Genomic DNA, 13,443 nt, shown 5'->3' on the forward strand with positions numbered 1-13,443 from the left:
CCATGTTGGTTCTACTCTTTTTATTTGTCATTATATTGATTTGTTTATGTATTGTTTTGATTGTTCATATGATATTGTATATTGTACCTTTTTAATGGATGTCAATAAAGTGAATTGAATTTAATTAAATTTTGTTAAAAGTCGCCAGCGTGCAAAGCGAGCTGGAAAAAAATTGCCTATTGAAATTAAATTCTAATTATTTGATAAATTTGTTCCATTATATTCAGCAAATAACACATTTCATTGTTTCCATTCATTTCATTATACTCTCCTATAATTTCTTTTATTTCCTCTTGGGTGTGGAACCAAGACCCCCCCCCCCCTCCCCCGCGCCTGTACGCCAGTGATTGAACGGCGGGCATTATAGCGCCAATTTATGGTTATAGATGGGGTCCGGGGCAAAGCCCGGTAGCTTAATTATGATTTGCTTAAAATTTAACAAGCTTATAGCACAATGTTGTATGCAGCCCATCTTTGTCCCCGCTCTTTATTTTCAATCCTCGGCTGCCCGGTCGTGTTATTATTATTTTATTATTGTCCCTTTTCTTTGTTTTCTAATCTAGCTTTTGACTAATTCCATTCTACCTCAGTTTCTTTCTATTGTTTGCCATTGTCATCTTTTAATTTATTTCCCATCATGCTATTGCATCACATAAGCCTAATTCGGAATGATTTTTTCTTTGTCAAATGTTCTTCTTTCGTGCCTTTTCCCGCTTTTTTTCCTTTTCCATTAAAAGAAAATCGTTTTCTTTTCACTTTTCCTTTTCCCCTTTCCTTCCCCTTTCCCTTTCTTTCTCCCTCCCTTTTTTCTTTTTCCCTTTTTTTTTATTTTCCCGGTGAAATCCGCCAGGGGGGCACCATGCCCCCCTGCCCCCCGCCTGTTACGCCACTGACATGATGCCATTGTGTGGTAATGTCAATTCAAATATGTGGTATTTGTGTGGTATTGTTATACTGCTGTGGTAAATCAAAATTACCACAAAAGCATGTTACCACATTAGCCCATTGTGTAGTAATGTCAATTCAAATATATGGTATTTGTGTGTTATTGCCCTTCTGTTGAAAATCAGAAATACCACACAAAAAAGTTATCAAACCCATAACTTAGACCCCCCCTCAGCTCACCCCCTATCAAAATTAAAAATTGATTCGCCGGGGGGGGGGGGGTGGGCGGCGACAGGCTTGCGCATGCGCACTTACCGCCAACATTTGAAAAGAATTCCGTTTGCGTTGCGTTGCAGTTTATTGAGCTCGATCGAGAAGTGTGACGAAGAAGGCCATTAATAATTCAACTACTTAAAGAATACGGGTTAGATATGGACAACGACTTCGAACATATTTGCAGTATAGGCTAAACAGTAAGTTAGATAACCATTTTCTATGATTTTCTTTTCATAGTTTGTTAAATGCCCCGGCTTGCAACTACTAGCTTAAGATTTCGTCAATGAAAATGACATGACACTGGCAATCCCATCCTGTCTAACCGGGCGCTCGCCCGGCCCCGAGCGCCTGCTCGCTGCTGTGATGTGGACCACTGGCTGGTGGTCTCAAGTCTGCACACAGCACACCTAAACGATTTGAGTTTAGATTTAACGTGAATTTCCTGTTATTTTACAAAATCTTTCAATTGATGATGTTCCTTGTATTCTTATGAGTAAGTGTGCAACAATTCTCATAAAAAATTAAGAGAAATAATTGATTTTCTTGGGAAAATATCTCGGCCAGTCATGGTCATTTAGGCCTACCGGTACTTACATTTTGATTGAACAAAATTAAGTTAGTGGTAGGATGGGGGTCTGGTGTCCGGACACTTCTTCTTCTTCTTCTTCAAGCTACACTGCCTCCTTCAATCCTGAAGATTCTTGCAGTATTGTAGTACCGGGGACCGGCAGGTGCAATACACTTTATATTTTTGAAGCCTTCTTTTTTGTTTTTGGATTACACACAAAATATAAATTCAACAGTTGTAATCATTTTCTTGTTTGTTTATAATATTTCCTAACATTTTGTACTAAAAATTGATGAAACTTCGCTTGTAATTTTTTCCAAATGACTTTCTAAAATTGATCGTCCGGACACACAACCTGTCCGGACCCACAACAACTGGGTATACCGTATGGTGAGACTACCACATATCGACCACCTCTTTTGAAACCGACCACCTTGCGCACGTTAAAATTATTGCGTATTACAAACGATACGCGCGGGAGAGTAGGCGCAGTGTCCATAGAAACGGTAAGAATCAATTTTACGACAAAAAAATGGAACAAAGAGTAAAATTTTAGTAGAATTAATCAAAATTGTATTGACCAGACCCAAACCCCGCTGAAAAACCAAGAAATCCGATAGGAAATGGCTTTAGAACAAATATCCGTCATCAATCGTCGAATCATGTGCCGGAGCTCGCAGTGGAAGTAGTGAGACGATTATTAAGCATGTTGACATCGTAGAATTTATTTGGAAGAATAAAAATATTTTGCCACCGTGACTAGAATCGGCCGTAAACTTGGTGTACGGCGGGTGGTCGGTTTCAAAAGACGGGTGCAAATGAGCAAATGTAAAATCGTCGTATTTGTTGTTCGTCCATATATACACGGGTTGAATCGGAGTCGCCGAGCGAAACATGGAAATCTGATCTGCTCAATTTTCTGCACAAATGAGACAAAAACTGGGTAAAATCAATGAATATTTTCGCAGATATGATGCTTAGAAGATTAGGTGGTCGATAAGGGGTAGTTCCAACCATACTGGTACTAGGATGGGGTCGGGTGTCCGGACAGTTTATCTTTTTGAAGCCCTCTTTTTATCTTTGGATTACACTAAAAATATGAATTCAATACTTGTTATCATCTTCTATTTTGTTCTTTATAATATTTCCTAATATTTTGTACTAAAAATTGATGGAACTTTGCTTGTAATTTTTTCCAAATGACTTTCTAAAATTGATCGTCCGGACACACAACCTGTCCGTACACACAACAACTGGGTAATACTAATAGTGGCCGATGTCTGCGCACCTATTCACTTTACACAGACCTATTACACATGATGCGAAGATTTCGATAAGAAAGCACAGTCACAGAGGCTGCATTTTTAGGACGTCACATGAAATGCCCTGGTAAGAGTTCCATATGCAATTCCATTGTACCCCCCACCAACATGATAAAAAATAATATTGTTGAGACTTAATTCCATTCCAGTTCGTTCACTTCAGATTTTTCTATATTTTTTTTTACCCTTGTGTTGGCACCTTAGTTGGGACTTGAGATCACCTCGTTTTATTTGCTAGCGAGAAGTGCTGATGCCGGAAGGGGTATTTTAACGATTATCAGCCAATAGTTCGCCTAGACTTGACTCACAGACCCTTGAGTAAATAAACCGATGTCTATGGACAATTACACACACTAGATACATCCATACATGCTCGAAATTTGACGGAATAAAGCCATATTTTTTAGTATGTATTTCCACTCCTAGTACTATCCACTCCCCCATCATATATGTTTCATATTGTGCTCGATATATTATTCTGAACCTTCATGTTTTTATTTTCAATTTTAGTGGGGGTGCATATGGAACTCTTGCCAATGCCCTAAATTCATTATTTTCCCACGATTTTAAGTCAGATTTTTTATGAATAGATCTGTTTATGACATTTCAGGAGAAAGAGAGGGAGACCCAAAACTACCTGTCCTGGCATCACATTTGAGGAGGAGATGAAGTCGGAGAATATGACCTAGCCCGGGGGAGTTTCCAGAAGACGGTCCAGAACCACTGGCCGCCAGGAGTGGAGGTCCTTTGTTGTTGCTCTACATGTCAGGAGGCATCGGGCAGTACATGTAGGTAAGACAATGTAAGTACAGTACATGTAGGCTCTTTCAGGTGTAAAGTTTATTTTTTGTTTGGAGTCGTTGCGTATCTTCCATTATCAGAATCGCGCAGATTCGGATGAGCGCAATCTTGGGGCACCTTATCTGTCAATGGTCCTAACTGTACTTAGAGGATTCTGTGATATTTTTATCATTTTTACATTGTACTAGGGGTATTTTCATTCACGGAGCCTGTAGAACTTGGTACACAAAGATGGATTTCCCTTAAAAAATCCACCTTTCCCACAATAATTTTTGGGCAAACATTTAATTTTTCCAATTGTAAGCCTTTGTAATCTAAATATACAAAATTAAGGCTTAAGAAATGTTAATTTTAAGCAGGTAAACATTTCAAAGGATCACTTGCTTGCAATTCCCAAGCTATATAACACAATGACATGACCTTTAAGTCGAGAGACGTCCACATGCAAGAAAATACAGAGGGAATTGGTGCAAATGCATAGCTGATTGTGCAAGTACTAGATTCCAGGCTGACGTGTATCGGTTTGGACGTTCTAATGACAAATTTAGAGTGTAATTTGGCGCTAATAGAGTTTCACAACGGTTGATCTGGCGATTCCAGAAAACTAATTTTACCTCAAAATTTGTTAGATTTTTTGTCAAATATCTATTCAATTTAATGTGTTCTAAAACTGCTAAAGATAAAGTATAAGAATAATAATATATTCATAGGCCTACCGATAGTAAAATAAAATAAAAATAATGTAAGGCCTAAACTTAACCACATTTAGGGCCTATTACTATTGTATATTTAAAGCTTTTATACAGATTGTCTTTAATTTGTGGAAGTTAAAAATCAAGATGATGATTAGATCTAGAATTCTCAAATCTGAAAGTTAGATCATAACTTACCTGAAAAATCCTGCAGAGTTTTCTAAATGCCTCATTTTGCCAGCCATATTTGAAAGGGTTCCTGCCCATTCCGAAAGCTATGCACTTTAAAAGATTCATATTATTATTGGTAAAAAGACAAAAATGAAGTGACATAAAGTAAGCTGCAGACAGTTGCTGGATACTCTTTGCATTAATATGTTCCTCACACTGACACTGCTGTCACAGTTTCATGTAAAAATTGAACATTGAAATTGCATACATTAATGAGTGGCACATGCAAAGAATTACTTGTAGGACCCTTAGGCTTACTTCACCATATATTTTACGTCTTACCTACTGTGCATGTGCCATGGCTGGGACATGTACTTGTAGATTTTGCAATTTCTTGGCATTATTGAGGTTAACATTTTATTTTTTTCCTCTCTTTTGCAGCCCTGGTATAAGCACCATCTTGATACCATCATTCAAACTCTCATCAGCTGTATCATTATAGGTGGACTAAAAGAACAATATTCATGCAGATATAATGGTGTGTACAAATTTATCCTTTTTGGAAGGTATTTTTTTATAATTATTGTGTTATTTTGATTATTTACATGTGCATGAACATGAGATGCAGTTGAATAATTTTGATTTTGTAACCACTCTGATACAAAGCTTGTCTAATAATTAATGCTCTTACAAGGTTCATGCTGTTGTCAATTCAAACGTAATAGATAGGCATAAGTGAAACATCAACACCTAACATGCATTTATTATCACATCAGAATTGATCTTCATTGGCAACTTGTAATTTCTTATTCAAACTGATGGAATTATCCCATAACCATTTAAAACACATTAAAAAAAAGCATGAATTAAAATCATGTTTGATTAAAATAAATATTTAAAAAAAATTACTTTAAAATGTCCTTCCCTATACAGATCTTCAGGGCATCAAGCCCCCCTCCCCCGACTTGACTTTACATGTTAATATTTGAAGTATAAATATGTAACAAACCCCACATTGTTTTTTAATCATTTTTTTTTAAAGTTTGGAAATTGATATTGAAACCATGTAGTTTTTAATGAATATTAAATAATTAATGCAGGAAAGGCTTTATGTTGATCTTCTTCTGTTATTTTTGCAGATGCCTTAAGTTGAAATGGAAGGTGTCCTGAATATGCACCAATTCATCTGGTTTGGTAACTCCTTTCATACTGCTATTGGAACCTGCTCCCTACCAGTATAACATCAAACAGATTGGAAGAATAAAGGCCAATGGGTAGTGCCTTTTATATTTCTACTTGCCACAAAGCAGTCCATGGTTTAGCGCAATCTAAACTGGACTATTGTAATGCTCTTCGTGCTTGAATTAGGGCGATCTGGACTGACTGCAGATAGTACAGAATGCTGCATCTATTGTGCCATTTGCCATACGCCAACTTCGCTGGCTGCAAGTCAAGGAAAGGATATACATGAACATCAGTGTCCGTCTCCTGATTTTCAAAGTCAATGACAGAGATCCAGATTACATGTATTCTAAGGAATCCCTTGTGCGTCATTTTCATTCCAGGCGCACTTGCCTTTTTATTTTTGTGATCATTACGCACCTACAAATTAGCTACTGGTGATGCAACTTTCTCCACTACTGCTCCAAGGCCATGGAATTAGCTCCTTCCTCTCCTCCAGTTGTCAACAACCTCAATCCAAATACAATTTGAGAAGACCTACCATATTCCTGATCTTTGCTCTGTACTTCCAACAATACTGTCACTGCCTGGTAATTTGATTTTTTTTTAATCTCATGGATGGCATCTCAAAGCGCTTTGTATCTCGCAAAATAATGTGTTGTGTAAAATCGAACACGCATTGAGGTCAAGCATAAGGGTAACCATGGATATTGCCTTTTATTACTTTTTAACAAAAGTGAAAAATTAATCCAAATTAGACAAGGGATAATAAAGTAATGTATGACATTCTAACCTCTGCATTATTTTGGTGAAAGAGCTCTAAGCATATGCAAGTAGCAAGCTGATGATGTCATACTGACGTACATTGTACGTGTACATGTATCCCCAACCTATTATTTTGTATATAAAATTGTGCATTTAATTTTGTTTACCAAGAATGAAACAAATCGGATTGTAAACTGTATTGATGTGACTTACCTGTATTGATTATTGCTGGAAGTTCTTTTGCTACATGGGATTGGAAGACATACCTATTACACACATGAAGTAAATTATTATTTTATCTGGTAACATGAAAACAATAAAAATGTGGGCATGATATCATAAACTTACATGTATCTACTTGCATGTGTTGATGACCAATATTTTTGTAAATATTTTATTAATTTTATCTGGTTTTTATAAAATTTTCACTATTTTGCATGGTAAAAATTACTTTATTTTAGATTATGTTGAGCCCGTATCATATACAAATATACCTTAAAGATAAATTACCAGTTGAAGTAACAATCTTAAGATGAGTTCGAACAGAATCCAATAGAATTACCAGCAAAATATAAAAGATATGTGCCAGAATTATAGCTCGGGAAGAAAATGTGTAATTGCTGAGAAATGAGCAAAATAAGCATGTAATTCTATCAAATGTCAGGTATTTTTCAAATCAATCATAATACACTGTCCTGTCCCACATATGCTTTTCTGTGTTAGTGATCATCAGAATAATTGATTTTAACTTCATAATTAGTGATTTTACAAAGATACAAGTTTACATTAATGTACCAGCTAGATCTAGAGATTATGTACAATATTTTGACAATTTCTCATGAAATAATTGTTTGCTGCAACTGCTGTCTTTTTAATACCTCTAAGTGATAGTGTAATACAACCACAAACTTTTCTTAAGAATTAATGTACATGTATGATTCTTTCACCCAAATTTACATGCATTGATACTGTAGACTACTTGCCAAAAGTTCCTGCCAAAAGCCTTTTTTAACGATGTACATGCTTTTATAGACGACCTGCCAATATATTCAAGGACCAACCAAAAAGAGATGAGTAAAATGTTTGAAGGAAATTGAAATTAACTTTAAAAATGATAGCTGTCAATGCAGTATTATTACAGGGTTCCCACAGTCATGGAAAATCCTGGAAAAAAATTGGTCATGGAAAGTCAGGGATATGTGAAAAGTCGTGGAATTGCATTTACCTCTTGGCTATGACAGCTTTCTAGTTTTTTATGTCTCGCACCTCTCATACTCTGTGATGCACTCTACTATTATAATTGGTGTTCATGATCATAACATGTCTGATTTTGTAAACTGTGCCAGAAAGGAATTAAGTCATGGAAAGCATCAATTTAGTCATGGAGAGGTCATGGAATCCTGTTTTCAAATTTCTGTGAGAACAGAACCCTGAATAGGTTTGTGCACTTGACACAGTGTGCACTACAGATGAACTTTGTAATGCCATGATATAAACCAGTACAATATCTTAAAGGAAAATAAAACCCAAAATATAATACCACATGATACCATTGATAAATACAGGACAATGAAAATGAATCCACTCATATACCCCTAAACCGATTTCCCAGTATGGAGTACCACCTTTTCAAAGTTGGCATCTTCTGGTTCGAAGTCTATGGATGGAGATTATTCCGTCAGCGACGAACTACATCTCTAAACGTTTGAGCATTATATATTCTATTTCATCGATAATAAATCAAATGTACAGATAAAACTCATTAAAATGTTATTAAAATTTGTTTAATATTATATGATAGGTTCAAATTACGACTTGATGAGTTTTAATGATAAAAATTACACCCTAATCTACGATTTACAAATTGGCAGCGGAAATTGGGGTGTAAATCTTATCATTAAAACTCATCAAATTGTATTTTGAACCTACCATATATTAAACAAATTTTAACTAATATTTTTATGAGTTTTATCTGTACATTTGATTTGTTATTGATAAAATAGAATATATAATGCCTAAACGTTTAGAGATGTAGTTCGTCGCTGATGTAATAATTTTCTAACTAACCCCGCGAAAATGGCGACCTCCATCCAGAAACTTCAAACCACACTGTAAGAGGCCAACTTTGAAAAGGTGGTACTCTGTAATTGGATTAGGGTATGAGTGGATTCATTTTGATTGTCCTGTATTTATCAATGGGATCATGTGGTATTATGTTTTGGGTGTTATTTTCCTTTGATTCAGATATTACATGCCAGGGTATTGTCCTAGTTTTAATTTTTGGTGCGTAAATTGATCAAATTATTCGTTCCTTTGAACACTATTCTAAACTGAGTGGACTCCAAATACATATTATCATCTCTCGTCTATTTCTACTTGCCCTTCGGCCTTGAAGTAAACTTGTGATAATTATGCATTTTGTTATACGCAATTTTGAGTACAGTGCACTTTGACGCAGCTACTTATATGATATTACCTATTGTAGACACATCCTTATGTTTTGTTCATTTTCTTAAAAACGATTAAGAGTTTAATCATTTTTGTCTTTAAGCATAAAACAAAGAGTAATCAGTCCATTCTGTATGTGTAACCTGCAAAAAAACCTACAATGGTCGTTAATTTGGTTTGCTGAAAAGCCTGATAGCCTTTGAGGTAACTTTTTTAAGTATTTAGAAGAAATGTATCTTTTTTAAAAAGTATTTATATGCACTGTAATTTCTTTGATAGTTACTGTTATGTTACACTGTTTGTTGAGTAAAGCAGCTGTTATACATTTTTTGTCAATAGCAAATGTAAACCAGTATTGTAAATTGATGACTCTATGAGCTAAATACCAGTACTTACTATATCACTTGTAAAATCATTTGTTATTTGTTCATTGAAGGTGTTGTATTTTCTTAATCTTATAAAAGTCCATAGGGTCATGAATACATTCTACTGCTACCAAATTCATACCCATGATCTGTGATGTATCTAACCAGTTACCACACACATTGCAACACACCAGTTGCTACATACATTATCATGCATCAGTTATCACACATACCATCACACTAGTTACCACACACATTTTGGGTAATGACTCTGATGCATGGTATTATGTGTAGTATGTACAATATGTGTGGTAACGTGTGTGGTAATTGTAATGCATGTGGTAACTGGTGAGTGTTTACTACACACCATTTACCACACGAATTACCTCATATTTTACCACACACCAGTTACCACATGCATTACCACACACCAGTTACGTAACTGGTATGTGGTAAATCGTGTGTAGTAATGCATGTGGTAACCGGTGTGTGGTAAAATGTGACATAATTTGTGTGGTAAGGCGTGTTGGAAAATGTGAGGTAATTCGTGTGGTAAATGATGTGTGGTAACGGGTGTGGTAACTGGTGTGTGGTAAAATGTGAGGTAATTTGTGTGGTAAATGGTGTGTGGTAATGCATGTGGTAACTGGTGTGTGGTAAATGGTGTGGTAACTGTCGTGTGGTAATCTATGTGGTAAATGGTGTGTGGTAATCTATGTGGTAAATGGTGTGTGGTAATGCATGTGGTAACCGGTATGTGGTAAAAATTGTTACCATAAATTAATCCCTTGTGTGGTAAATGTTACCGTATATTAATCCATTCATGTGGTATTCCTGTGGTAATGTTGTGTGGTAAATGTTCCAATTTACCACAGGACAATACCACACGACATTACCACACATTACCACACAATACCACAGGACAATAAAACATAGCATTACCACACAACAATATATGTGGTAATTGTGTGGTAAAGTCCTATGGTAATTATATGGTATTACCACAGGACATTTTTGTAAGGGTACTGGCGCATGCAGTCTTTAACAGGTATACCTTTTCCATCAGTTCATTTCTGCTCGCGCTTCGCGTTCGTAGTATTTATTTAGTTGCATACACATCTTTATCAGGATAAAATCCGATAACAAACATTGCCCAGAATGTTCAAATTTTAGGAAAAAATACATAAGATTTCCAAAAAATTTAGCTCGCACTTCGCGCTTGCATTATATAAATAAGGATTATGATATTATATATATATATATGTTGATGAATAAGAATAAAGCTAAAAAGTGACTATTAGGACTACCCCTTCAAAGAAACCAAAAATCATCTTCGAGCCCGGTCTTCGAGCGGCCGATCGGGGAAAATATGGCTGAAAAAATTCCGGGCCCCCCCCCCCCCCCCTATTGGCCAAGGCTGGATCCGCCCCTGATTATTAGTGCGCATAACTGACGTAGCCCGGCCTTATTGAGCCCCTCCTCCAAACGTATACTGCACCCATATGACAACATCGCAACTTAATAACAAGAATGAGGGGCCCGTTTCTCAACACCTGGACAAGTTAGTCATATCTTTATCCACCAACCATGGAGTTAGTTCCAATCTTACTACACCCGTTTCACGAAGGGCTTCCTAACTAGAAATATTCCTTGATATCGATACTATCGGTAGAAAGAGCAGACGAGACGCAGCCTTAGTCACAAAATAGCATAATTTTTGAAAAGCAAAAATGTGATAAAACTGCAATTATTGTGATTAATTTGGAAATACATCTAATAAAATGATAGCAGAGGCAAAATATGAACCATGCATACTTAAACCATGAAGACTGGAGCATTCAATTGCTGAGAAAATCAAATTATGAATAAAATAAAATCATTTCATGAATAATCACATGTGGACAGGTATCCGCGGGGGGGGGGGGGGGCAGTATAAATTTTGATAGTTTACGAAAGTAAACCACAATTGTTTTCTTTGTAAAATAATGATAATTATACGTTTATTTATGGTTCCAAACATCATCAAAATATAGTTTAACGTAAATGTTTAAATTTTTACATACCGAAACACACGATTTGACAAATTCTTTGCATAAATTAGAGATAGAATACATCAAAAATGTTGATAAGTGTTTGAAAACAACGAATACGAGTCCAGTTATGGATGACCTGACGTGGTAGAATCTTTATCGATTCAATTATTTTACTATTTAAAAATGAGTGGTTTTGTTGCGTTTTACCAACAGTTTTTATAGTTTCTGTGCATTACAATTATTATTCGAATGAGCTATCACACCTGTTTTGCAATGTAATCTCAACTTCTATGAATGATTACGTAAGATTACAATTTTCAAATTTCGAGGCAAATTTGCATGTCATAGTCTACCCACGTGATGCCACTACGTCATTAAGAAAGAAGTTATGACAGGTTCGGAGGTGTCATAAATTTTTGGTCAGGTTGTTGTCCCCGATCTTGGCAAAGAGGGCTTCGTGAAACGGTTAGCGGACAAGTAGCTCACTATCTTCGATTTAGTCAAGAAGTTAGACTTACGACGGTGTTGAGAAACGGACCCCGAATACCTTCAACATTCGACACACATTGCGTATGATTTTGCATCACTGCCAGTCACGATGAATCCAAATTTAATATATTCAGGGTCGTATTTTCTTACAGTTACATTCAGAGACTCAGTTTCAATCGGGGTTTCAATTTGTTTCCTCCTTCGCCCTAATTCTTAAATCGCTTTAAAAAAGGATCCATTTTGATGAAAGTATTTTCGTGAAATTTGAACACAAAGCCCTGAAGCACGTTCGAAACGAACAGTTCAAGAACTAACTGCATTCGCAAAGGTCCAGTAAATGGGCGACAATTACCTAAATTCTACACAATATGATAAGGTTCACATCAAAGTTAGATCGAAACTATCGTAATCTGTATGCATATTGCAATATAAAGCATGCTTTACCTTTGTTCAGTGCTTCCACTCTTCCTGGAATCCAGGAAATTCCAGGAAGTTTTACTATTTCCCTGGATCATTCCAGGAAGTACCTTTTTCCAGGAAGTGAGAAATTCCATGAAGTTTATTTCCAGGAAGTATATCATTTTCGAGAATGATATTATATTATCTGAATATTATGTCAAAATTTATCACGAAATTGGATCATTTTAATTAAAATGTCAAAATTTTTGCTCGCTCGCTCGCAACTCTTTATAAACTTTGCCCGTTACGTCATGTTTCGCCCCCCTCAAAATTTTTGGCACTGGGCCCTATATATTTCATTTTTTGTGTGTGCCAGTATAGAAGAGAATTATAATTTATGGAAGACTTGAGAACCGTTCAAAAAATTCCAGGATATTTTGTAAAATTCCAAGAACTTTCAGAGTAAATACCGTTTTGAAAAGTGGAAGCACTGCCTTTGTTTGACCCACGTAGACCGATCGAACATATAACATATTTGGGCTGTCGGACAGGTCCAGGTCTGTGAAACATACTTTAGTTTTTCCCCTATTTTTTTCTTCCTCTGGAGCTTCTCGCGCGGTCTACCGTGGGAGAGCTTCGCGGCCCACCGTTTGAGAAGCGCTGATATAGGGCCTTGTTAATAATAATTGAAAAAGCTGAATGTTCAAGTTTCAAGCTCAAGTTAAATAAAAATCCAGACCTACATGTCTGGATCTTGATGTGTAGGCTACACTGCTGGACCAATTGGTATGAATGCAGCGGGTGAGAGAGGGCGCGGTGATATCTTGTTGTATCGTAGGTAGTTCTTTTCGATCTTCGACTTGAACACCTCTAGACAGTGATGTGCTGTGTCAGGTGGGAGATGGTTCCAAGCCAGAGGGGTACTTACAAAAAAAGATTGTTTTAATTACTCAGTGTTTGTTGGGTGAATAGTGAAACCTTTATTGTGGTTCACTAGTCTTTCTAAGATATTCTGTATTTGAAAGTCATTAAATTGTTTAGTTTTGA

General features: G+C 36.2%; 1 long non-coding RNA gene across 1 annotated transcript; it reads left to right on the forward strand.

Moving 5' to 3' along the window:
- The first annotated feature begins 1,210 nt into the window (after window positions 1-1,210).
- LOC135153682 (uncharacterized) lies at window positions 1,211-9,525 on the forward strand. Its single transcript, XR_010293190.1, has 4 exons — window positions 1,211-1,358; window positions 3,662-3,853; window positions 5,157-5,253; window positions 5,855-9,525. It is a non-coding gene; the product is annotated as an uncharacterized LOC135153682 (long non-coding RNA).
- Window positions 9,526-13,443: the final 3,918 nt, after the last annotated feature.

The sequence above is a fragment of the Lytechinus pictus genome, chromosome 3, assembly GCF_037042905.1.
Source record: "Lytechinus pictus isolate F3 Inbred chromosome 3, Lp3.0, whole genome shotgun sequence".
In the NCBI taxonomy this organism is placed as follows: Eukaryota; Metazoa; Echinodermata; class Echinoidea; order Temnopleuroida; family Toxopneustidae; genus Lytechinus; species Lytechinus pictus.